Consider the following 23,372-nt stretch of genomic DNA (forward strand, 5'->3'; position numbering starts at 1 on the left):
AACTTCAACACGTTCACTGCACATCAATGGATGTTTCCAAAAGGAGAGAGACAGAGAGAGAGAGAGAGAGAGAGAGAGAGAGAGCGAGAGAGTGTTCTATGGTACTTTACACACCTCACTGATACGGTTTCTATGGAAGGTTGGCATTGCTGGATCCGATAATGAGATGGTTTTTGCTTTTAAAAGTTTTTTTTTTTCTTTTTTAACTTTCTGTGAATGGGGTTGTGGATATATCAATAGGAAATTGATATGAAAGGCGTGAGAGAAACAAACAAGAAACAAAAAACAAACAAACACACACACACACACATATATAATATACTTTATATTTATGTGAATATGTATATATATATACAATATGAAATTACTTTAATAAAACGACATTCTTTCACAATATCACAATACATCAATGTAATACCAGCCAGGTCAAGACCTACCCCGCCCCCTCTTCCCCCCCTTCCCCCCCCCCCCCCCCCCTACTCTCTCTCTCTCTCTCTCTCATCTCTCTCTCTCTCTCTCAAAGGCAAAAAAAAATAAACCATTATGGTTTGAATAACCTCAAACTATATCACTACCTCTCTTTCCCACAGAAAATGACCAATTATGCTTCGAAAATACTCTCTCTCTCTCTCTCTCTGAAAGAAAATAAAAGGAGGTGACTAGAAACTGATCCCGTACCACAATGCCTCGTTATCAAACGCTTCAGTGGATTGTGGTCGAAGTCTAGAGAAAAAAAAAAAGCATCGCTCATACTCGAACGAGGATGAGGTAAGGATTCTTCCTCATTAGGAAGAGCAGGATGGATGGACGAGGAGGGATATTCTCTCTCTCTCTCTCTCTCTCTCTCAATTCACCAATTCCCTTTCAACCTCCTTCCAAACGGTTTATCTTTTAGGAGTAATAGCTAATTCTCAGAGAGAGAGAGAGAGAGAGAGAGAGAGAGAGAGAGAGAGAGAGAGAAAATCGTAGCACACCACAGCACCATCCCACATCCATTTACTTCCAAGTTCATGCAATTGCCGTCACTGTATTTGTTATTGCTTTGCTTTGCAAATTCAAAAGGACAACACCTCCCCCACCCCTCCCCTCCCTCTCTCTCTCACCCTCCCCCCCTAACCCACCCACCACCCCCCAACTCTTTGATGGGATTCGACCCACTTCCAAAACGCCATCCGATATACACTGCTGCTTTCATGACTCTGATCAAAGAGGGGTTTTTGGCAGGGAAAAGGGGGAGGGGGAGCGGGAAGGGGAGAGGGGAGGGGAAGGGGTAGTGAACTTATGGACGAGATGAGAGGCAAGACGATGAGGGGCCTTAGAGAGCAGAGAAGAGAGGAGGAGAGAGAGAAATATATAAATGACACGGAGGCAGTTAAGATAAATCGAAATACTTCCTCCTTCCTTACTTAAGATAACCCACTGAGTTATCTTCCGCAGTTATCTCTTTCTCTTATTGCTCTCACTCGTGTGTCTGACAGGTTAAAGTTAAGTATATATTAGTTTTACCAGACCACTGAGCTGATTAACAGCTCTCCTAGGGCTGGCCCGAAGGATTAGATATATTTTTACGACTAGGAACCAATTGGTTACCTAGCAACGGGACCTACAGCTTATTGTTGGGGATCGAACCACACAGGTATCGAGAAATGAACTTTCTATCACCAGAAAATAAATTCCACTGGTTCTGCGTTGGCCGAGCCGAGAATCGAACTTAAAACGGACCACCGGAATGGTAACGAACGCGAAATGCACTCGGCCCTCGATAGGTAACAGAGGAGAGAGAGAGAGAGAGAAATTGGTTTATAAATATCTTCACCTTTCCATTTTGTAAAGCAATAGAGAGAGAGAGAGAGAGAGAGAGAAATGGAAATTTGTTTACAAATGTCATCTTTCAGAAAATTAGACAAAATGGTACTTTGTAGAGAGAGAGAGAGAGTGTTCCGCCCAATCATTTGTAAAGCCTAGCTTTTGTCATACGGAACCAATAAAAAAACAATTACCCGAGACACCAATGTCCTTATCGCAGGGACAGTACGTACCGCCCAGAAAGTACCATTAACCCATAAAAATGAAAGATTACAACTGGTTAAAAAAAAAAAAAAAAAAACGCAAAACTAACAAATCCTGTAAAAAGTAACCTTATAAATATAATCAACAAACCCCTTTACGACCAAGCCCAACCTCTTTAGCCACCCCCCCTACCCGACAACCCACCCCATCACCCTTCCCAGGGAAACTCGGCTTCTTGGAAAACTCCCCCCCCCAGCTCCCCTTTTGATAGCGTCTCCTGATGATCCCAGACGAGAGAAAGACGCCCTTTGGGATAAACACCTGCCAAGTCGTATACTCTCTCTCTCTCTCTCTCTCTCTTCTCTCTCTCTCGAATACGCAGGTTATGGGTGTATATATATAAACAGGTATACAGGAACGTGGTGGGAAAAGTTCAGAGAGAGAGAGAGAGAGAGAGAGAGAGAGAGACGACCGAGAGAGAGAAGAGAGAGAGAGAAGAGATATAAACACAATAAATATAAATATAATACTTATTATATATATTGTTAAAAGGACATACAAAGAATCAACGGAACGAGAGAGAGAGAGAGAGAGAGAGAGAGAGAGAAAGAGAGAGAGATAGAAATGCTGATTGCGAAAAATAGACACTCATAGGATAATGGGCCCATCTATGCTTGACGTTTAAGCTTTCAAGAGAGGAGGAGGAGGAATAAACCCGGATGGGATAAAGGTGACTGAAGGATGGATATCCTACATATCCTACCAACAAAAAATATGCGGAAGGATTGAAGGACATCAACTGATTCGACAGGGCTGAAAGGAGAGAGAGAGAGAGAGAGAGAGAGAGAGAGAGAGAGAGAGAGAGAGAGAGAGAGAGAGAGACTTTACTCTTCTTTTTAAGAATTGCAGCAGCAAAGTTTATTCTAGTCATAATTTCGGGGAGAGAGAGGAGAGAGAGAGAGAGAGAGAGAGAGAGAGAGAGAGAGAGAAACAAATTGGTAAGTAACGTGTAATTAATCCTAAATTATAATGCATGTTCACGAATGATAATTTTAACTAATAGCCGGCCCCCACCAAAAAACAAAATGCAAACTCATTTGCATCACAATTTGACAGCAATGTTAAACCAACAGCAACAATCAGAGTAATTCGTATCGCATGAATAAAACACTGCCATTAAAACAGGGCGTTGTTGCAGCCTAAACATCAAATGCCCTTGTTATAAATTGAATTCTAATACTTTCCTGAATTATTACACTGAAATATTATTTAGAACCCAAAATAAGGGACGATTTCACAATGGTATATAGAAATGATGGTCATATACATGTTGGCAACTTGTTGCATACTTATACATACATATTGACAACAAGTCAGTGACTGAAAGTGGAGAAGATACGTTTGGAAAATACTGCATAAAATGAAGCATTCCAATGATTTAATAATTCACATCTCAATATAAAGAACAATTTCACAATATTATTCCAAAACATGCCTTAAACATGTTGGCAATTTATTGCATACGTATCACATACATGTTGACAACAAGCCAACGATCTGGAGTGGAGAACGAATCTTTGGCAAGTGCAGGATATTCATATCATATACATCCTCTAACAAAACAAAAAATAAAGAACTTTCACTATAGTATTTACAATCACGTGTCACAAACATGTAGGCAACTTATCGCAAATATATCAGATACATGTAGACAGCAAGTCAATGACATTGAAGCCGTATTCAACTTATGATGAGTGTGTTCACCTTCGTCAAATCAATTCAGTTTCCTACAGGCAATACTATCTTAAGAGAGAGAGAGAGAGAGAGAGAGAGAGAGAGAGAGGTTTGGGGACAGAAAACTCCCTCAGGATAATCTGAAGGAAAGGGGGGGGGGGGGGGGGGACGAGGAGAGGCAGCCCAGAGAGAGGGAAGGTGTTCAGCTGTTCTATCCCAGCAATCCCACTGAGAGAGAGAGAGAGAGAGAGAGAGAGAGAGAGAGACACTGCATGTGCAACCTTATAACCTTTGTATGACCTTAGCCAAGTGAGTGAGTAAGTGAGAAACAAGGCGAAGAGAAAGGTTTCATCTCTCTCTCTCTCTCTCTCTCTCCTCGATCGTCTCCCCATTCTGTCTGACTACGTTTGTCTTAATTTGTCCACTGGACACTCAGTGTCAGTCTCTCTCTCTCTCTCTCTCTCTCTCTCTCTCTCTCTCTCTCTCTCTCTCTTTTCAAGAAGATCCCGTTATGTATACTGACTTGGGTTATATATTATAGTATGCTTTATTTCAACGTATGGTTATATATAAATATACGTTAGCAAGACGAGAGAGAGAGAGAGAGAGAGAGAGAGAGAGAGAGAGAGAGAGAGAGAGAGAGAGAGAGAGAGATTTCTAATATTGCCCCAGAATAAAAAAAAGACATTCGATTCTGCCCCGATGAGTCAATATTTTCCAACCCTAATAAAAATACGAGCAGAGGGAACGACCTCTCATAAGCTAGGAAATAATATATATATATATATATATATATACATATATATATATATATATATATATATATATATATATATATATATATATATTTCTGGCTATATATCTTTCCATAAATTTTACAAACAAATAAATTTGGTTTTGCAATAAGAAATACCAATTGCAGAGCCAAAGCAATTAAACAACAGCGTTTACAAAAAAATAAATATTGCTTTGAGAACGGGTAGAAAAAAATTTATATATATATATATATATATATATATATCAAAAAACATCTATCTATCTGTCGACAGATGTGATAGTCGAGAAAAAAAAACCTGAGATTAGCTTTGCAATAAAGCGATAAAAACAGCAATTGCACAGCCAAAAGCAATCAGAAATGTTTCACATTGACGCACAAAAAACAGTATACTTTTAAATCGCGCGTTGATAAAGAAGAATAATATCCTTTTAGATATATTTGCACAAAGTTCAAACTGCAATAAATATATGAAATCCCATTTAGGAATCTGTCATTATTTATCTGCTGAAATTATTCCTTATTCAGTTGATAATATCTTGGGAATATTGATGTATAAATACTCCCATAATTTTACTGTCAAGTGTAAGACAACGGGAATATCAATACCATTTCGGAATATGTCAATATTTTAAAAATTATTCCCTTATTCAGTTGATATTATCTTGAGAATACTGATGTATAAATATATAAATATTCCATAATTTTACTGTCAGTGTGATAAAAAGGGAATATCGATACCATTTCGGAATTTTGTCAATATTTAATGTTTAAAATTATTCCCTTATTCGGTTGATAATATCTTGGGAATACTGATGTATAAATATTACATCAATTTTACTGTCAGTGTGAGACAACGGGAATATCGATAACATTTCGGAATATGTCAATATTTATCACTAAAAAGTTATTCCTTATTCTGTCGATAATATCTTGGGAATACTGGCGCATATCTTCCTCAAATATTATTCTCAAGAGAAGACAATACTTATAAGAGTATTAATAGATCTGCAACTATTGGTTTAAAAATGAGAGAGAATGTTTTGTATAGATATTACTAAGGAATCACTGGACTCTAGTAATGCATATTTTCATGGCCACTAAAAATCATCACGTAACGAACCGTACTTTAACAACCCAGCCTCTCCCTCAAGGTCGAAATTCCCTTGGTAACCTAATCCAATTTTGACCTCTATTGCAAACTACAGCAATGAGGTTACAACCATGCCTTGTTGTTCTCGACAGGAGCTAATAGCAATAACAATAGCCTACGTCGGTAGTTTCTGCTCGATGCAGCTACTAGGCAAGAGAGAGAGAGAGAGAGAGAGAGAGAGAGAGAGAGAGAGAGAGAGAGAGAGAGAGAATTGCCTCGTAGCTCGCAGGCAGTATTACAATGCAATGCAGAACTTAAGAGACATTTGTGCACAAGAAAAAAAACCATGACAGTTTGACGTAGCTGAAAGAGAGAGAGAGAGAGAGAGAGAAGAGAGAGAGAGAGAGAGAGAGAGAGAGAGAGAGAGCGTAAACATAGTCACGGAATAAAGAAGATAAAGTCGATGACAGGTATACAAACGACTAAGAGAGAGAGAGAGAGAGAGAGAGAGAGAGAGAGAGCCCGCCTCCGCCAAAACCGGTATGGCAGCATACGCCTCTTTCTCTCTCAGAAAGGTCAACACACCACGAGGTACCTGTTTTGCACCCCGATTATCTTTTTAAAAGGAATGACTCTCTCTCTCTCTCTCTCTCTCTCTCTCTCTCTCTCTCATAACAAACTGTCATTCGATTTTTCTTCTGTACGTATGGTTTTCAACATAATGTGTAACCGTCTGCATGCTAGCTACAAGATATTCTCTCTCTCTCTCTCTCTCTCTCTCTCTCTCTCTCTCTCTCTCTCTCCAAAAGTGGCTATCACTTTCCTCTACCAAGAGGGAAAGGAAGATGGGTAGACCTGCCCTTTAAGAAAAGACCAGTTATATACATCTAAATTTTACTAATATATGTCTTTCAATTCCGATAAATTCAATAAGCTTTATATATTACATTTATGTCTTGATAAATGCATCCCATAATATTCAGTAGCTTAGGAATGTTTCTTTAAATATTATTCCTTTGAATACAATACACCTACTGATATATGATATCTCTCTCACTCTTTCTCTCTCTTTCTCTCTCTCTCTCTCTCTCTCACCGCCACCCAAGAATTCATGACTGCAAAATCCTGCGCAACTGAATTCATCACACATTCGTAAGTCAATTACGACTTCATAATTCGTAACTCGCTTACGAATTCGGTCGTAAATTAACGAAATTAACGAAGTTGCGTAATACGAGCACGAGATTTAACACGATTAACTTCCGCAATTAGATTGAATTATGAAGACGGGATTTTTTTTTCTTTTTTTTTTGAAATTTTTAATCATTGAAGTGTTCTTCTATTCGTCCGTCAACGTCAGATGGTATATGATTAAATTTTCTCCATAGATTTATAAATATAATTTTTCAAATATGACGCAAACATAAAAATATACAAACGAACTTTCTTTTTTCATACTTCCTAAACGAAAGTACCTTTCTATTAGAAGTTAGATTTCGCATCTTAAAAAACCACCGACTTCCCTTGTACCGAATCTTAAATAATATTTCCCAAATTTTTTTTAATAGAAAAAAAATACTTTCTAAAGGAAAGTTCCTTCGTGTTAAAAGTTAAATTTCGCATCATAGAAAACCACCGACCTCCCTTGTACCGAATCTTAAATAATATTTCACAAACAAAGCTGTTTCCTTTTTTTTTTTTTTTTTTTTTTTTTGTAAAACAAAAACCAAAATACTTTCTAAACGAAAGTACCTCTCTATCAAAAGTTAAATTTCGCATCTTAAAAAAACCACTGACCTCCTTTGCAGCAAATCTTAACTATATTTTCCCAAAAGGAATAAAAATTTCTTAAAACACCCAACAGGATGTCTTAAGGACCAAAAAGTACAGGGTCCTCGGTAACGATGCAATAGGACACTGTATCAGGGTAAAAGTATACAATAGGATACTGTATCGGGATAAAATAGGCAACATGATACAATAGGATACTGTACTGGGGTAAGATAGACAATAGGATACTGTATAAGGGAAAAAATAAAATTGGATACTGTATTGGAGTTGCAGTATGAACCTAAATAAATAAATAAATAAATTGGTGAAATTCCCCAATTACGGGAAACCAACTTTATTCAGGGACTAAAGAAAAAAAAGTATATTAGTTTGAACTTGGAATGTGATATAAAATAGAGGAAAATAATGCATTCGAAGAAATTTGATTAAAAATGCGATAAATGTAAAGGAATAATTTATATCATAAATGCAATAAATTTCAAAAAAGGAATTATATGATAAATGCAATATACTTTAAAGGAAGAATTATATGATAAATGCAATAAATTTCAAAGGAAGAATTATATGATATATGCAATAAATTTTAAAGGGACAATTCATGTGATAAGCACAATAAACTGCAGAGGAAGGAATTATATGATAAATGCAATAAACTGTAGAGAAAAAAAAACACTAAAAATACAGTCTTCAGCCAAAGTGAAATTTATTATGATAAACCATTTTCTCGTTTTACTATCGGTACAATAAACATCTTTAGTACGAGCAAATAATGCAGAGAGAGAGAGAGAGAGAGAGAGAGAGAGAGAGAGAGAGAGAGAGAGAGAGAGAATAATTTCAGTCACTCGACGAACGAAAGTGATCTCAGGCAGTGCAACACAAAAAGTAAATTCACTGCCGCCAGGAAACAAGAAGAAGAAGCGAGAGAGAGAGAGAGAGAGAGAGAGAGAGAGAAGCAGCGGCAGAAGGGCATGGGCTGGACAGGAACAAAACCCGTTTTCGGGGAAAGGTTCATTCGAGGTCACACCTGAAAGACCGCAGGAGGAGAGGGAAGAGAGGGAAGAGGAAGGAGAATAGAATCAGAGAGAGATGGAGAAGAGAGAGAGAGAGAGAGGAGAATCTTCAAAGTCCTCTGCCCATGTGACAGCACATCAATCAATATGCAATGTGCATTCACATAAATGTGATCAATACATTAATATATCTGCCATGTCTACTTCCAAATGTAAACCGACCTCGTATATATCGAGATATAACAACACCGATTAGCCAAAACCAACATTCTCGCCAAGGAAAAACACAGCCACCCTGTAGGGCAACACCGACAATAAAAAACAACGAAAAAACACACGAAAAAAAAAAACATAAAAAGAAAAAAACATCTTCAATATGCAGTGTAACCGGACACCCATCCTAAAATGGCTACTTGGCAACTCTCAGTTCCCACGCAACATACTACCTTACAATGTTACCTGTGTGACGTGGAACAGAGTTCCTTGGTTAAACCCTCTGTTCCTTGTACGTACTGTACGTACGTACGTAAGTACACACACATATACGTATATACACAAATGGGGTGGGGGTAGGGGGCAAAGCCCCCTTAAGAATAGTCAGGTTGATTGCCATAGGTTGAACTTTTTGAAGCGGTGTCCTTCCTGAGAGAGAGAGAGAGAGAGAGAGAGAGACTGCTTCTCATGATCACTTTACCTAACACCTAACAACGCTAAACCTCACAGTAAAAAAGGAATTAACTAGGAGAGAGAGAGAGAGAGAGAGAGAGAGAGAGAGAGAGAGAGAGAGAGAGAGAGACTGACATTTCAAGGCGAAATGGGATTCATTAAATATGAATGGAGAAAGTTGGACCAATTTAGCTCTCCTACTGCCATTTGGTGGACAGCTCCTAATCAATAAGAGCTAAATAGAAAAGTAAAGAAAAAATAAAAGAGTAAAGGAAAATAAATAAAAAAGAGAAAAGAATAAAATAAAAAAATAAAAAAGAACAGGATAAATATTAGATATTTCTGCTGAAAGGAGTTGGTAAGGCGGAGGGGGAGGAAGGAGAGGGAGGGGAGGAGGAGAAGATAAAACGGAAGGGGAGGGGGAAGGAAAATATGAAGGGGGAGTAGACCCCTCAAAAACACACTCTTACAATTGCTTACAATTCCTAACTAAATCTATATAGTCTTAAATATAAAATATAAATATAATCAAAACAAATAAACATATCTTTGTAAAAAAAAAAAAATAAATTGACATAAAATCCAATTCATAAAAAAAAAGTTTACTTCAATTAAAAAACACACAAATAACTTCGAAACTTGAATCTGGACAAACATATATGTCAATATCACTGTGACAGACATTTGTCACCAGAAAAAATATAAAATATAAAACCTTAACAATAAAGATATTAAAAAAACACAATTTGAGTTGACAGGTATCATTATAGGTTTTTGGGTGTTTCGATATTTATACGTAAAAAGTTTTCTTTTTCTTTTTAAGCCACGATATTGTAGTACGATATCTAAAAAATATTCCTTTGTCAAAAACATGACAAAATGAAATGGCTAAAAAATAAAGACAAGAATAACTAGATAGACATGAAAATAAAAATAAATTAAGAGATAAATATAAATAAATTAATAAACATAAATATATGATCCTTTACTATAATAAAAAAACTGACTATTCAAATATTCATAAATCTTTATACAAATCTATAAACCTATAACTACCAAATATACACTCTATAAATCCCAAAGCCCTGACCTATACACAAACTCAAGGCCGCGTACATTCGATCAGCTTGCGCGCGCGAACGAGCGCTCCCTGTCATTGATTTGCAGACGGCGATAAAACGAGACGTTGCTTACGTAATGCCAAACTGAAGCTTAGACGAGAGAGAGAGAGAGAGAGAGTTTTTCACTGTCTCATGCCAACTCCTCATTAGGGAGTGAGGAGGAAGCTGTTGGTAGGTAGTTAAGAGTGGAAGTTTCTCTCTCTCTCTCTCTCTCTCTAATATACTGCAATCACTATAGTATACATTTATAATCTAATATATTCTCTCTCTCTCTCTCTCTGTCTGTCTTCCATACACACAAACCATCCATGCCTTTTTTCCTTATCCACAACTACATACCTATCTATCTATATAAATCTATCTTTTATCTATATAGCATATATAGATCTTCCTTCTTGATCACTACATCTGAGGAATACCTAACAACTAATATTCCCATTCCCCATCTATCTCTAGTGACATAATCAGCCCCTCTCTCTCTCTCTCTCTCTCTCTCTCTCTCTCTCTCTCTCTCTCTCTGGATGCCAGATATTCCAGGGATGTAGAAGAAGAAGAGTCAGTTCATTTATTCATCTGTTTCTGTTATTATTTTTTAATCTTGAAAAAAAAGTGGTTAACAGCTGTTGTGTGACGTTGAATAATTGCTCTCTCTCTCTCTCTCTCTCTCTCTCTCTCTCTCTCTCTCTCTCTCTCTCTACCCATCACCTAATTAAAACTCTCTTTTCCTCCCCTCCCCACATTCCCTAATTAAAAACCATCTCTCTCTCTCTCTCTCTCTCTCTCTCTCTCTCTCTCTCTCTCTCTCTCTCTCATCCCCTAATCAAAACTCTCTCTTCCTCCCCTCTCCACATTCCCTAATTAAAAACCAACTCTCTCTCTCTCTCTCTCTCTCTCTCTCTCTCTCTTCTCTCTTCCTCCCCGTTTCCCCTCGTCAGGCCAATTACGAGGGAAATCTTGACAAAAAATATTCAAGGGTTCTGGAAGACGATTTTGACAAGTAAACAAAATGAAACGATATATCTTCGGTACAGTCGAACAAGATATGCAGGATATAGTTGCGTAAATATCTATGGAATATTTTGAGTCTGTTAATCGTGAGGTTCAACTGGTGACTGTGAAGGGGGTCTGGTGACTGTGCAGTGAACTGTGAGTTCTTCAAGTACAGTGCTCTTATGAGAGGTAACTGTGTTTGATAGGCCACTGAAGATCTGGGGTGTATTGGTAGCATGTTATTAAAATGGATTACTTAGAAGAGAGAGAGAGAGAGAGAGAGAGAGAGAGAGAGAGAGAGAGAGAGAGAGAGAGAGATACAAGGCACTTGATATGTGCGTGTGTATGTGTCAGTGAATGCATGAGAGAGAGAGAGAGAGAGAGAGAGAGAGAGAGAGAGAGAGAGAGAGAGAGAGAGAGAGAGAAATAGCAAATCCCAACGATTTCAGAAAATACTCAAAAGAAATAAAATAAAATACAATCAACAATTACATTGTTCACAGAAACAAACGATCCATTTTGAAAAAACAAACAATCCATTGAACCTCCCTGATTTTTCTTATATATTTTCATTTGCACAGTCAAATTATTATAAATTCATTTTTCTGAACGTCGAGATTTTAATCAAAATCTTTTTTTCTTATCTGTCGAATTTATCATTTTTGAACCGTTGTAGGTTTTTTATCCTTTAGTTGAAAATGTTTGAGAATATTTTATATTATTTTTTTTCTTATTTTTTATCAATATTTTCCCACAAAAATTTTTTAAATATATTTTTAAAAAATAAATTCTTTGGCTGATTTTGACGTTTCATTCAAAAGCAGTTTCTACGACCTGCTTACTGCCATAATCTGCCTACTACTGTATCTGCTTGCTGCTATAATCTATTTACTACTATATCTGCTTACTGCTATATCTGCCTACTGCTATGATCTGTCTACTGCTATATCTGCTTACTGATTAATTCTGCCTTACTTGCTATGATTTAACCTTTGATCCTAACTGCTTATTTAAAATCTGCTTGCTGCTATAATTTGCCTACTGCTTTAATCTGCCTACTGCTATATCTGCCTACTACTGTATCTGCTTGCTGCTATAATCTATTTACTACTATATCTGCTTACTGCTATAATCTGCCTACTGCTATGATCTGTCTACTGCTATATCTGCTTGCTGCTATAATTTGCCTACTGCTTTAATCTGCCTACTGCTATATCTGCCTCCTGCTATATTTGCCTACTATGATCTGTCTACTGCTATATCTGCTTGCTGCTATATCTGCCTGATGCTATAACCTGCTTACTGCTTTCTGTCTACTGCTTTAACCCGCTTACTGCTCTAACTGTTTCCTGCTTTCAGTAGTAAAAGCAGTAACATAGTCCACGATGACTCAAGTAAAATAGACAATACGCCTCATTTTGTGCCGCGAAATGGAGTCACGAAAACATTCGGTCAACAGACAAGCGAAAGAAAGGAGCAAAACAAAAAAAGTGAAAAGGGGTAGGGGAAGAAGAAAGGTCAAAGGGAGAGAAGAATGGAAAAGGGCAGAGGGTATTGGAAAATACCAACAAGGTTTGTGAAGGGCATAGCAGAGCCTAGATGGAGGAGAATTCAGTTCTGCCCAAAATCTCCTGGACCATCAATTGCCATCGGATCTGGAAGTGTCCCCCGTAACCATGAGAGAGAGAGAGAGAGAGAGAGAGAGAGAGAGAGAGAGAGAGAGAGAGAGAGAGAGAGGAGGAGGAGGAGGAAAGCCAGGTATCAAAAGCTAGAATGATTAACGAAAGGTCCTTGAAAATGGCAAGAAACAATGATTCAATGAGAGAGAGAGAGAGAGAGAGAGAGAGAGAGAGAGAGAGAGAGAGAGAGAGAGAGAGAAAAGATACGCAAAACATGGAGACTACTTTTCAATTAAGAACCGATCATATCATCCATTCCTCCTATCTAAGGGATCTGTATATAATCCTCTAAAGTCTAAAAACCTTCCCTCTCTCTCTCTCTCTCTCACACACAAAAACTAATATTTACTCCATCAAGACTGGGCTACATCCAGACATAAAATTGCTCTCTCAGTCATATCTTTACAGAAAATATAAATCTTCCTAAAATCAGGAAGTAAGGGGGGGAGAAGAAGGTGAGGGAGTCATGGATGGGGAAAGGGGAGGGGGAGGAGGGAGATCCTCCACCAATCGGCTGTTCTTTTATTCCCAATCTTTATTTCATTTTCCCTCCACCTCCTTCCGCTTTCCCTTTGATGGGGCCGCCATAGACAGTCTTCTAAGAAGTCTTTCTGACTGGTCTGTTTTTATTATGATGACTTTTCCGTTTGCGTCCTCTCTCTCCTCCTGTGCAGAGGCTTCTCTCTATCTAGCTCTCTCTATCTCCTCTCCTCTCCTCTCTTTTAATTCACCCAGCATAATTTTGGTTTTATGTTTATTTCATGGCACCTGATTCCTTTTAAATGTTACTTGTTTATTCATTTATTGCCATTTTTTTCTCTTATATATTTTATGCAATATATATAAGCGTTTATCTCTCTCTCTCTCTCTCTCTCTCTCTCTCTCTCTCTCTCTCTCTCTCTCTTCCCAACATCCAAAACACCTACAACTACAACTACAACCTCACCATAAACTGGACAACCTCTCCCTATCCGCCTCCCCTCTCCCCACCCCAAGGTTTTTCCAAACCCCCCCCCCCACCCCAATTGCAATTCTCACGGGGCCACTTGTCGAAATGAGTAGTTTCTTTCGCCTGCATTCGGGGGGACAATTAGGCACAAGTGCCCTTCACGTCATGGGCATGAGAGGACAAATACAACTTTTTTTCTTTTTCTAACTTCTGAGTTCATTCACTTATTTAATTATTTTTGAGTTTTGAGTTCTTTTTTTAAAGTTCTGGTGAATTTATTTTCGTTCTAGACGATAAAAAAGGACAATTTTAGATCTATTTTTTATTTTTATTTATTTCTGATGAATTTTGTTTTCGTTCTACGCGACAAAAATGATTTTTTTTTTTTTTAGCTCTGGTGATTTTTCTTTTCGTTCTAGGCGACAAAAATATGACCAATTTTTTTTCAGTTTTGAGTTTTTTTTTTTTTTAAGTCCTGGTGAATTTTCTTTTCGTTATAGCTGAAAAAAAAAATTATAAAAATAATTCGTTTTAGTTTTTATATAATTTTGGTTAAGTTCAGGGAAATTTGGTCTTCGTCTTGGACGACAAAAATCGCCAAAAATAATTTTTTCTGAGTTTTTTTTACACACACACACACATATATATATATATATATATATATATATATATATATACATATATATATATATATATATATATATATATATATATTTAATTTTATATAAATAAATGCACAAGTAGAAGTCAGATATACAGAGAGAGAGAGAGAGAGAGAGAGAGAGAGAGAAATCCACGCAACCCCACCCCCCCGACGCCCGGGCCAAATCTAGATAGAATGCCAAATGAGAACAAATGCGCAGACATCAACTACAATAAGGGCCCAGCAGCAATTTGACCCGATTTGACCTGTATGGGTCTTGTCCTGTGCTGCCATATTTTACCCGGAGAATTTATGGGCAGCTCAGATTGGTACAGAGTGCCATATCTTTTTGGAGACGATGAGGAAAAAAAGTTTTTTCTCTCTCTCTCGTGAGACAATATATCAATTGCATTCACTCTAATCTTCTTATAACTTGGTAAACTTAATTCATCATTTACGTAAAACCAACAAAAAAAACAAAAAACAAAAAGACAATCCCTCGTTATATTCAGATTATCCCGTACCAGATAATTCCCTCAGACATGAAAAAACAATGGAGATAATTGGAGATAATCAAAACAATTAAAGAAAAAAAAATAATAACTCGTACGGCATTTAATGCTAATGGCCTGTGGACTTATCTCCCCTCCTACCAGACCCACCCACGCAGCCTACAGGTACACCTGTATACCTACGGTACCAGTATACCTGGGGTCCCACCCCCTACTAGATACCTAGGGCCCTTAAACCGAGGTTCCCGTATCCCTAGGTGACCCGTCGTCCCTGGCCCCACGGCATCCCCCCGCCCCCACAGCCTCCTCCCCTCTAGACCAGGCAGACCTCTCCATACAAGTCATTAAATTTTGGCAATTAAATACAAGCATCTAAATCAATCATGCCGGTCCCAAATCGGGAGGAACGGTTTAAGCCTGATTGGGTTCCATTCCCAGCGATAAGGTAATGACGAATGTTGGAGCGAATTCGTTCATTAAATGGCCATTAGTGGGGATGGATGGGGAGTGTTGGATAAGTGCTCATTTGTTGAAATGAATGAAATGGATAATAATAATAATAATAATAATAATAATAATAATAATAATAATAATAATAATAATAATAATAATAATGAGGAAGCAGACCCTCTCTCATAAACAAGTCATATTTTTTAATGAGATGACTACGTAATATAATAATAATAATAATAATAATAATAATAATAATAATAATAATAATAATAATAATAATAATAATAATAATAGGGAAAAATCTCTATCACGAGAGTATATATAATGTTCTAAAGGGTCCACAATAATACAAAAGCGTAAAAAGTCCGTGTATAATTTGAAGACTTTACAGAAAGCTTTCGAACCCTTCCCTGGGTTCATCTTCAGTCCAAATGAACAATAAGTTTACAAACAAGTACAGAGGTAATTTAAAAAACAAGAGTCGTTGAAGATCGTTGACAACGGTTGTTAGCTCGTTAATGGGCCAGGTGATGAAGAAAGAGGGTAGTTAATAACAACTAGGTGATATCCTCTCCCCTATCAATCCATCTGGCTGCAATTCTGTTGGATCTTCGTACAGGTTGTTGCAACATTACAGAAGGATTGATAGGGGAGAGGATATCACCTAGTTGTTACTAACTACCCTCTTTCTTCATCACCTGGCCCATTAACGAGCTAACGACCGTTGTCAACGATCTTCAACGACTCTTGTTTTTTAAATTTACCTCTGTACTTGTTGTAACTTATTGTTCATTTGGACTGAAGATGAACCCAAGGAAGGGTTCGAAAGCTTTCTGTAAAGTCTTCAAAATTATACACGGACTTTTTACACTTTGTATTATTGTGGACCCTTTAGAACAATAAAGGAAATACCTACACTGAAGTTATCTAAAAATGAATAATAATTTCTATGCATTTTGCAAAATGGGAAATCACATCAGGATCAAAAGAGACCATTTAATAACCAAAAAAATTAAATTAGAGAGAGAGAGAGAGAGAGAGAGAGAGAGAGAGAGAGAGAAATACTCATCAGAAAGACAGTCATTTAAGATAAAACCCTTCAAGAATGAGAGACAAATTCGTCTACCTCCCTACCAACCTCCTACCTACCCTTCTCTCCCTCTCCTTCTCCCTCTCCCTTCCCCTCCACCACCCACCCAGCCCCCGACCCAAAATTCTTTCCAGGAACCAAAATTTTCGGGTCAACAATTCCCAAACTGGAAAGAAAATGAAATTCCGGCTCGGGTCCTTAATCAAAGTGGTGGATCCATATATACGACATAGTTGCCAGAGACCAAATATTTGACAATTTGCGAAACTGTATGTATTATATGTATTCTCTCTCTCTCTCTCTCTCTCTCTCTCTCTCTCTCTCTCTCTCTCTCTCTCTCTCTCTCTGATGTATACATTTACTGCCATTCTACCTAATTATCTACTTCAAATTTAAATGCAACTGGCTGTAATATCTCAGTAATGAACCTCTCTCAAGCTGCACCCACACTACAGTGCATGTCATAGACATGTTACCAACATGTTGACAACATCACAAATATATGTCATACATCATATAAATGTTGACAACATCACAAACTTATGACATACATCACAAACACGTTGACAATATCACAAACATGTTCTCAAAAAAAAAAAGTTGACAACATATATGCTAGATATAATCATATGAAGCGCTTAACAAGCGCTTCATATGATTATATCCAGCATAAGCCAAAGGTTGGTTCTCCACTTACGGTCGCTGGCTTGTTGTCAATATTTTTGTAAAATGTATACAAAAGTCTCCAACATGTATGTGAAATGTATGCAACAAGTCTCCAACATGTTTATAAAAAAAAATTTCTGAAATGTGGACTTTCTCTCTACTCAAACTCCGACGACAGGACAACGCGCATGCGAGCGCGCAAATTTCATTACCCAGCGGGTGGACAAGACAAATAACAAGGCACCCTTAAAGCTCTTAATTAATTAGGGATAAATATCACTTGCACATCATTAAAACATTTCGGGATTTCACGACGACAACGATGTCAGAGAGAGAGAGAGAGAGAGAGAGAGAGAGAGAGAGAGAGAGAGCAAAAGTTTGATCTGGGAGGCACTGTTGACAAGACGTGAGGGGGAGAAAGAGGGGGTTGGCACCAACCTCCTCCCCACCTACTCCCACCCTCAGGGGGAGGGGGAGGGGGGAAGTAAACTCATCCCGAGCACAGGTGTTGTAAATTTATCAAAGTTTTGATTGGTCTCACTCAAACCCCCTCCCCTCCGGCCACCCCCCCCCCCCCCCCACCCCACCCCCCCCCCCCAAAACCCCTGGATATAGGCGACTATTTGAAGCCTTTTTCTTTCTTTCATATGCTTCAATCTTCGAAGATTCAGGTACTCAAGGCAATAATAATAATAATAATAATAATAATAATAATAATAATAATAATAATAATAATAATAATAATAATAAATAAATTGAAGATATAATAATAATAATACCAACACTGAAGATGTTGGTATAATTTGAAATGAAAATAATAAAAATAAGAAGTATATCCCTTTAATTTAATAATAATAATAATAATAATAATAATAATAATAATAATAACAATAATAATAATAATAATAATAATAATAATAATAATAATAATAATAATAATAATAACAATAATAATAATAATAATAATAATAATAATAATAATAATAATAATAATAATAATAAATCTATACTCTTGTACAGGTCCAAATCTCGAATGGAAAAAAGCGGTCTGGTGCCATGGCACTGAGTCACAATAAGACGTGCCCTTCCAAATTCCCGAAACAGATCATGACCGTCATCTCGACACTGTTTAAATTCCATAAAAGTTCAACAGAAAACATATATCGTGAGGCAATTCAAGGACAGAGTCCCGTAAAAAGGTGTTATTGTCATATCGGTATCCTGAGAATAAACAGTTTCACTTGACAGCACAAAGTTTTTTTTAATTTTAATAAACTTTACATTAAAACAAATCAAATCAGAGCAATTAAAAGAAAAGCAGGTTTAATAATATTTAATACCCATCAAGTCTGTTTTAAAAACCCAACGACCTCCCCCCCCCTGTAAAAAAAAAGAAAAAAGCAAAATAATCAGAGGACCAAGAGGCCACCAACAATTTTCCCAAAATCCCGGGGGGATAGGGGGAGGGGGGTGAGATGTCACCCAGATCCTACGAAATTAGCGGAAGGATTGACGAAAAACTTTTCACGAATTCGTAACGTCAAGAAAGTCAAGTTAGCGGCAGAAAGTGCTTGAAGGTTATATCTCAAGCAATACACGAACAATATAGACCCCATCTCCAAGATGACAAGTTCTAAGCCGCAAGCGCGCAAAGCATCCGCCATTTTGAATAATTTCCCCAAGGATCTTGAAAAAAAGAAAAAGAAAAATGCCGGGTGATGTTAATTCTAACGCTTTCGCTCTCATTAAAGTCTCTCTCTCTCTCTCTCTCCGTATGTATGTATGTACGTAACTAGGTATGACTTATGCAACTGACGTATCTATCTCTCTCTCCTTCTCTCCTTAGGCATTTATCCATATTTGTATCTGTAGACAAAGTAATTTCTCTCTCTCTCTCTCTCTCTCTCTCTCTTATTAGCAGCATACATACATAGAGAGAGAGAGAGAGAGAGAGAGAGAGAGAGAGAGAGAGAGAGAGAGGAAAGTTGCGGCAAGAAAAAAAATAAGCGTAAAGATAAGAAGACGAAACGCAGTAAAAGATAAAAGACAAGATTGATGGAGACAGAATGACGGAAGGAGGGAGATAGAAGAGAGATAGAACAGGCAAGGAAGGGCACAAGAACGATTGAGAATTGCGCAAAATTATTGCACGTTCGAGGTGAAAAAAAATATGCGCAAAATTATTGTTCGTCTGAGGAGATGTCCAAAAAATTGCGCAAAATACTCTATCATCCGAGATTGAAAAAAATAAATAAATAAAAACTGCTAAAAATCATCGTTCTTTCACGGCAAAGGAAAATTGCGCAAAATTATTGTTTGTTTGAGATTTAAGAAAAAAAATTTACGCTGAATTTTGCAAGGTCTTAAGCATGCCACCTTTAACCAGGTAATGGCAGCTAATGGCATTGCGCTCATACCTTTGAAGGAATGCCAAATTAGTGACATGTGGTCAGGCTGCCAGATGACGTGCTCTGACAGAGAGAGAGAGAGAGAGAGAGAGAGAGAGAGAGAGAGAGAGAGAGAGAGAGAGAGTTCTTTAAAGCAACTGCCCAAAATATAGACCTAAAAGTACAAAACCACAGAATACCTGAAAAAAATATAAGAGGAAGAGAGAGAGAGAGAGAGAGAGAGAGAGAGAGAGAGAGAGAGAGAGAGAGAGAGAGAGAGAGAGTTCTTTAAAGCAACTGCCCAAAATATAGACCTAAAAGTACAAAAACAGAGAATATCTAAAAAAACAAATATATGTATCAACTCATTAAGAAATTATTTTGTAGAAAGGTTAAAAAAAATAAAAAAAAATATTAAAATTCTAAATAAAAATCCCAAGCACTACAAATCCGCCTTAATCCCTTTAAATCCAAGTGGCAAGAGGGGGGAGGGTTGTTAAACGGGTGGATTAATGAACAATTCGAAAAATAAAATGTCCCGAGAATCTAAATAAATGTAGCGAAGAAATCTTAAGAAATACTTTTCTTAAAATATTTTTTCAACAGACTTCTAGTAAATCCTATCAAGACGATGAAAATCTAAATAAATTTAAATAAATTTATCATAAATATATTTCTAAACCATTTTTCTGTTTCTTCCCACAGATGTCTACAGAAATCCTACAGCAAGGCAATATAGACCCTCCGTGCCCATTCCATAAGGGGCCATTTCCCCAAAAAAATCCTCTCAACAAGGTGAAGACAGGACAAAAATCGCCATAATTTAAATATACAGAGGTCAAATTTCCTCAACACCATCTCCTGGGAAACGACAGAGAGAACTCGACCTTATGCCACTGATACATTGAGGCCTATATCCGAAATAGGGGTCATTTAAGTAAGTACACTGTATGTTCCAGGTCGTAGTTCGTTTTATAGGTCGTCTTAAACGGCATATGCGAAGAATCTAGTCTTATCTGAAGGTTACTTTACAAGACAATATGTATATACATACATACATCATATATATATATATATATATATATATATATATATATATATATATATAAAAAATATTACAGTATATTTCAAAAAGTGTCATATTACGATGTGATCACTCACGGCAGATTGTACAGTTATAGGGTGAACGGACTGCCCCTCCCTCTTCCCACCCCTCCTCCTCCTCCTACCCGAAGCCTGTCATTCACACTTTTCCCGGGCAGCGCCGGGTAGGTCAGCTAGTATATATAAGGCTATAAACCATCCTCGATCAAAGCCCTATCCAAAGTTTTTGTTTGTTTGTTTTTTTTTTTTGTTCAATCCATCAAGCAGTTTAGCCATGATTAAATAATAGACAGACAGACGGATATAATGCCCATTATAGTATGATATAAATTACATTATATGCAAGAGAGACATTATAAATCCCCTGACACACACCTACAATCACCTAAATTAATTAAAGAGTCCAGAGGTCCAAACTAGACTCCTCACTCAATCACTACCAACAAAAGAATATCACAAACACAAAACGCCTCCGCCGGCCACCAACACCCGAAGAAAAAGTAAAATGGGAGATTCCGTCTCTCTCTTTCTTCAGCCAGTAAAGGTTCTTTCCAAGTATAAAAGATTAAGTCCAAGACGCATTTAAGGCTTATCCCCGTGGGGGAAAGCCTTGGGGGAGGGGCGATTGGGGGAATTTGTCACAGAGAAAAGAGAGAGAGAGAGAGAGAGAGAGAGAGAGAGAGAGAGAGAGAGAATGTCTAGGTATACCATGTCATCATGGAATTTGGAATACGTGAGAGCGAGAGAGAGTGAATACTCGTCAAAATTACTTCAGTAATGTACGTAGATATATTTTGGGGGTCTTGGCCCCCTTCCCTACACCTCCTACACCCCCTACCCTGCTTAGCTTCCCCCTAAATCTCGTATAGCCCTCCCATTTTTAGTGGGCGTGTCAGCAGCGTCTCTTCGGGGGTTAAGATTATATATATATATATATATATATATATATATATATATATATATATATATATATATATATATAAATATAAATATATCTACTCCATTTTGTTTTCAATTTTCCACCCACATAAAACAGGTACTTGTACGATACGGGAATTAGAAAAGCAATACGAAACGTCTACCAAAAACAAATGAAGTACAAGACGAATGGTAAAAAAAAAAAATGATAAAAATAACAAACTAGCAACTCACGACCTTCCACCAATACTCGTACAAGACAGGTACAAACAGATGCGGCGATCGCCACAACAAATCACGTACAATTAAGGTATCAAAACGAAAAGCCAAAACAAAGGTCAAACAACAAACGCAAACAACTCATGATGGGCAAACAACAAACACAAACAACCCATGATAAACAACGCACGCACCAGCAACTCGAGACCTTCCACTAATACTCGTACGAGACAGGTACAAAAAGACCCGACTAGAAAATCTACGAAATTAAGACGGAACAAACGACGCCAGAGACTCCAAGCGGCTATTTGGGAGATGCCTGTGTAATACTGAAGAGAGAGGAGAGGAGAGAGATAGAGAGGGAAGGAGGAGAGAAGAGAGAGGGAAGAGGGAGGAGAGAGAGAGAGAGAGAGAGAGAGAGAGTTGGAAGAGGAGATGAAGAGGGTCCCATCTGTTGCAAGACTTCAAGAGGGGGTATATACGTCGTCTGCTGCTGCTGTAGCTGCTGGTTAGAGAGGAGAGAGAGAGAGAGAGAGAGAGAGCAAATATATATTGTATAACTTACACTAAGTAAATCCAGGAAAAAAAACTCTTTTATAACAAAATCACTTTCACAAAAGATGAGGGTATAAGTCCTAAGTCCCACTACTCTTTTGCCCATAAGCTTGGAGAGTAATCACTTAGGTTTCATATATTATATTATATAATATATATACACACACACACCACACACATATATATATGTATAATATATATATATATATATATATATATATAAAAATTCCTCACAAAATAATCTAACCATCTGTCACCATTCACAGAAGTTTATTATAAATCCTCTTTCAAAATCCTATAAAAAAATATCCTAAATAAATCCAGGCAAATCCAGAAACACGCGTCACATCCGTATCAATCCCTTTCACAAAACATGACGAGGTAACCAGAGCTTTTGTCCCAAGGAACAATGATTTATTTATAAATATATATTTATACATAAAACACTATTGGTTACATTCCTGTCATGGGGTTCTACTGTGATGGGAGGGGGGGGGGGGGAATTGGGAATGTGGGGAGGATGTAGGGGAGTAAGTGGGATGAGTCAGGGGCTCATTTTGAGGGGAAGGGGGTTGTTTATGTTTTATCACGAGATGGGGGAAGGTGCGAAGTATTATGAGGTATTGATGGAGTGGTTTATCATATAGAAGTGGTTCGGGAGAGGTTTGTAAGATTTGTAGTGGTTGTATCCAAGGAAAAGGGGAAGGTGTTGGGGAGGGGGAAGGGGTTGTTTGCTATGTTTTACCATGAGATGGGGGAAGGCAAGGGGTAAATATGAGGGTACTGATGAAGTGGTATACGTATCATATATATATAGAAGTGGTTTGGGAGGGGTTTATAAGGATGGGAATTGGTAGGTGTGTTGTGGGATGGTAGGATAGTGATTCCACAGGAAGGGGAAGAGGGGGGTAGACCCCCCATCACCACCCAACCATCAAAAATAAATCTAGTTACAAACAAATAACAGTTTACCCAATTGATGTTAAATTTACCATCGCTCGACTGCA

General features: G+C 37.5%; 1 protein-coding gene and 1 long non-coding RNA gene across 2 annotated transcripts in view; one reads left to right on the forward strand and one right to left on the reverse strand.

The window, feature by feature from the left end:
- Positions 1 to 23,372, reverse strand: part of LOC135203464 (multiple PDZ domain protein-like) — a 658,890-nt gene that overhangs the window by 299,846 nt on the left and 335,672 nt on the right.
- LOC135203737 (uncharacterized) overlaps positions 1 to 23,372 on the forward strand; it is a 47,060-nt gene that overhangs the window by 4,661 nt on the left and 19,027 nt on the right. The window contains exon 2 of the long non-coding RNA XR_010312007.1: positions 20,275 to 20,506. This is a non-coding gene — a long non-coding RNA (uncharacterized LOC135203737). The remainder of the gene's footprint in view (positions 1 to 20,274; positions 20,507 to 23,372) is intronic.

Source organism: Macrobrachium nipponense, chromosome 36 (assembly GCF_015104395.2).
Source record: "Macrobrachium nipponense isolate FS-2020 chromosome 36, ASM1510439v2, whole genome shotgun sequence".
Taxonomy (NCBI): domain Eukaryota; kingdom Metazoa; phylum Arthropoda; class Malacostraca; order Decapoda; family Palaemonidae; genus Macrobrachium; species Macrobrachium nipponense.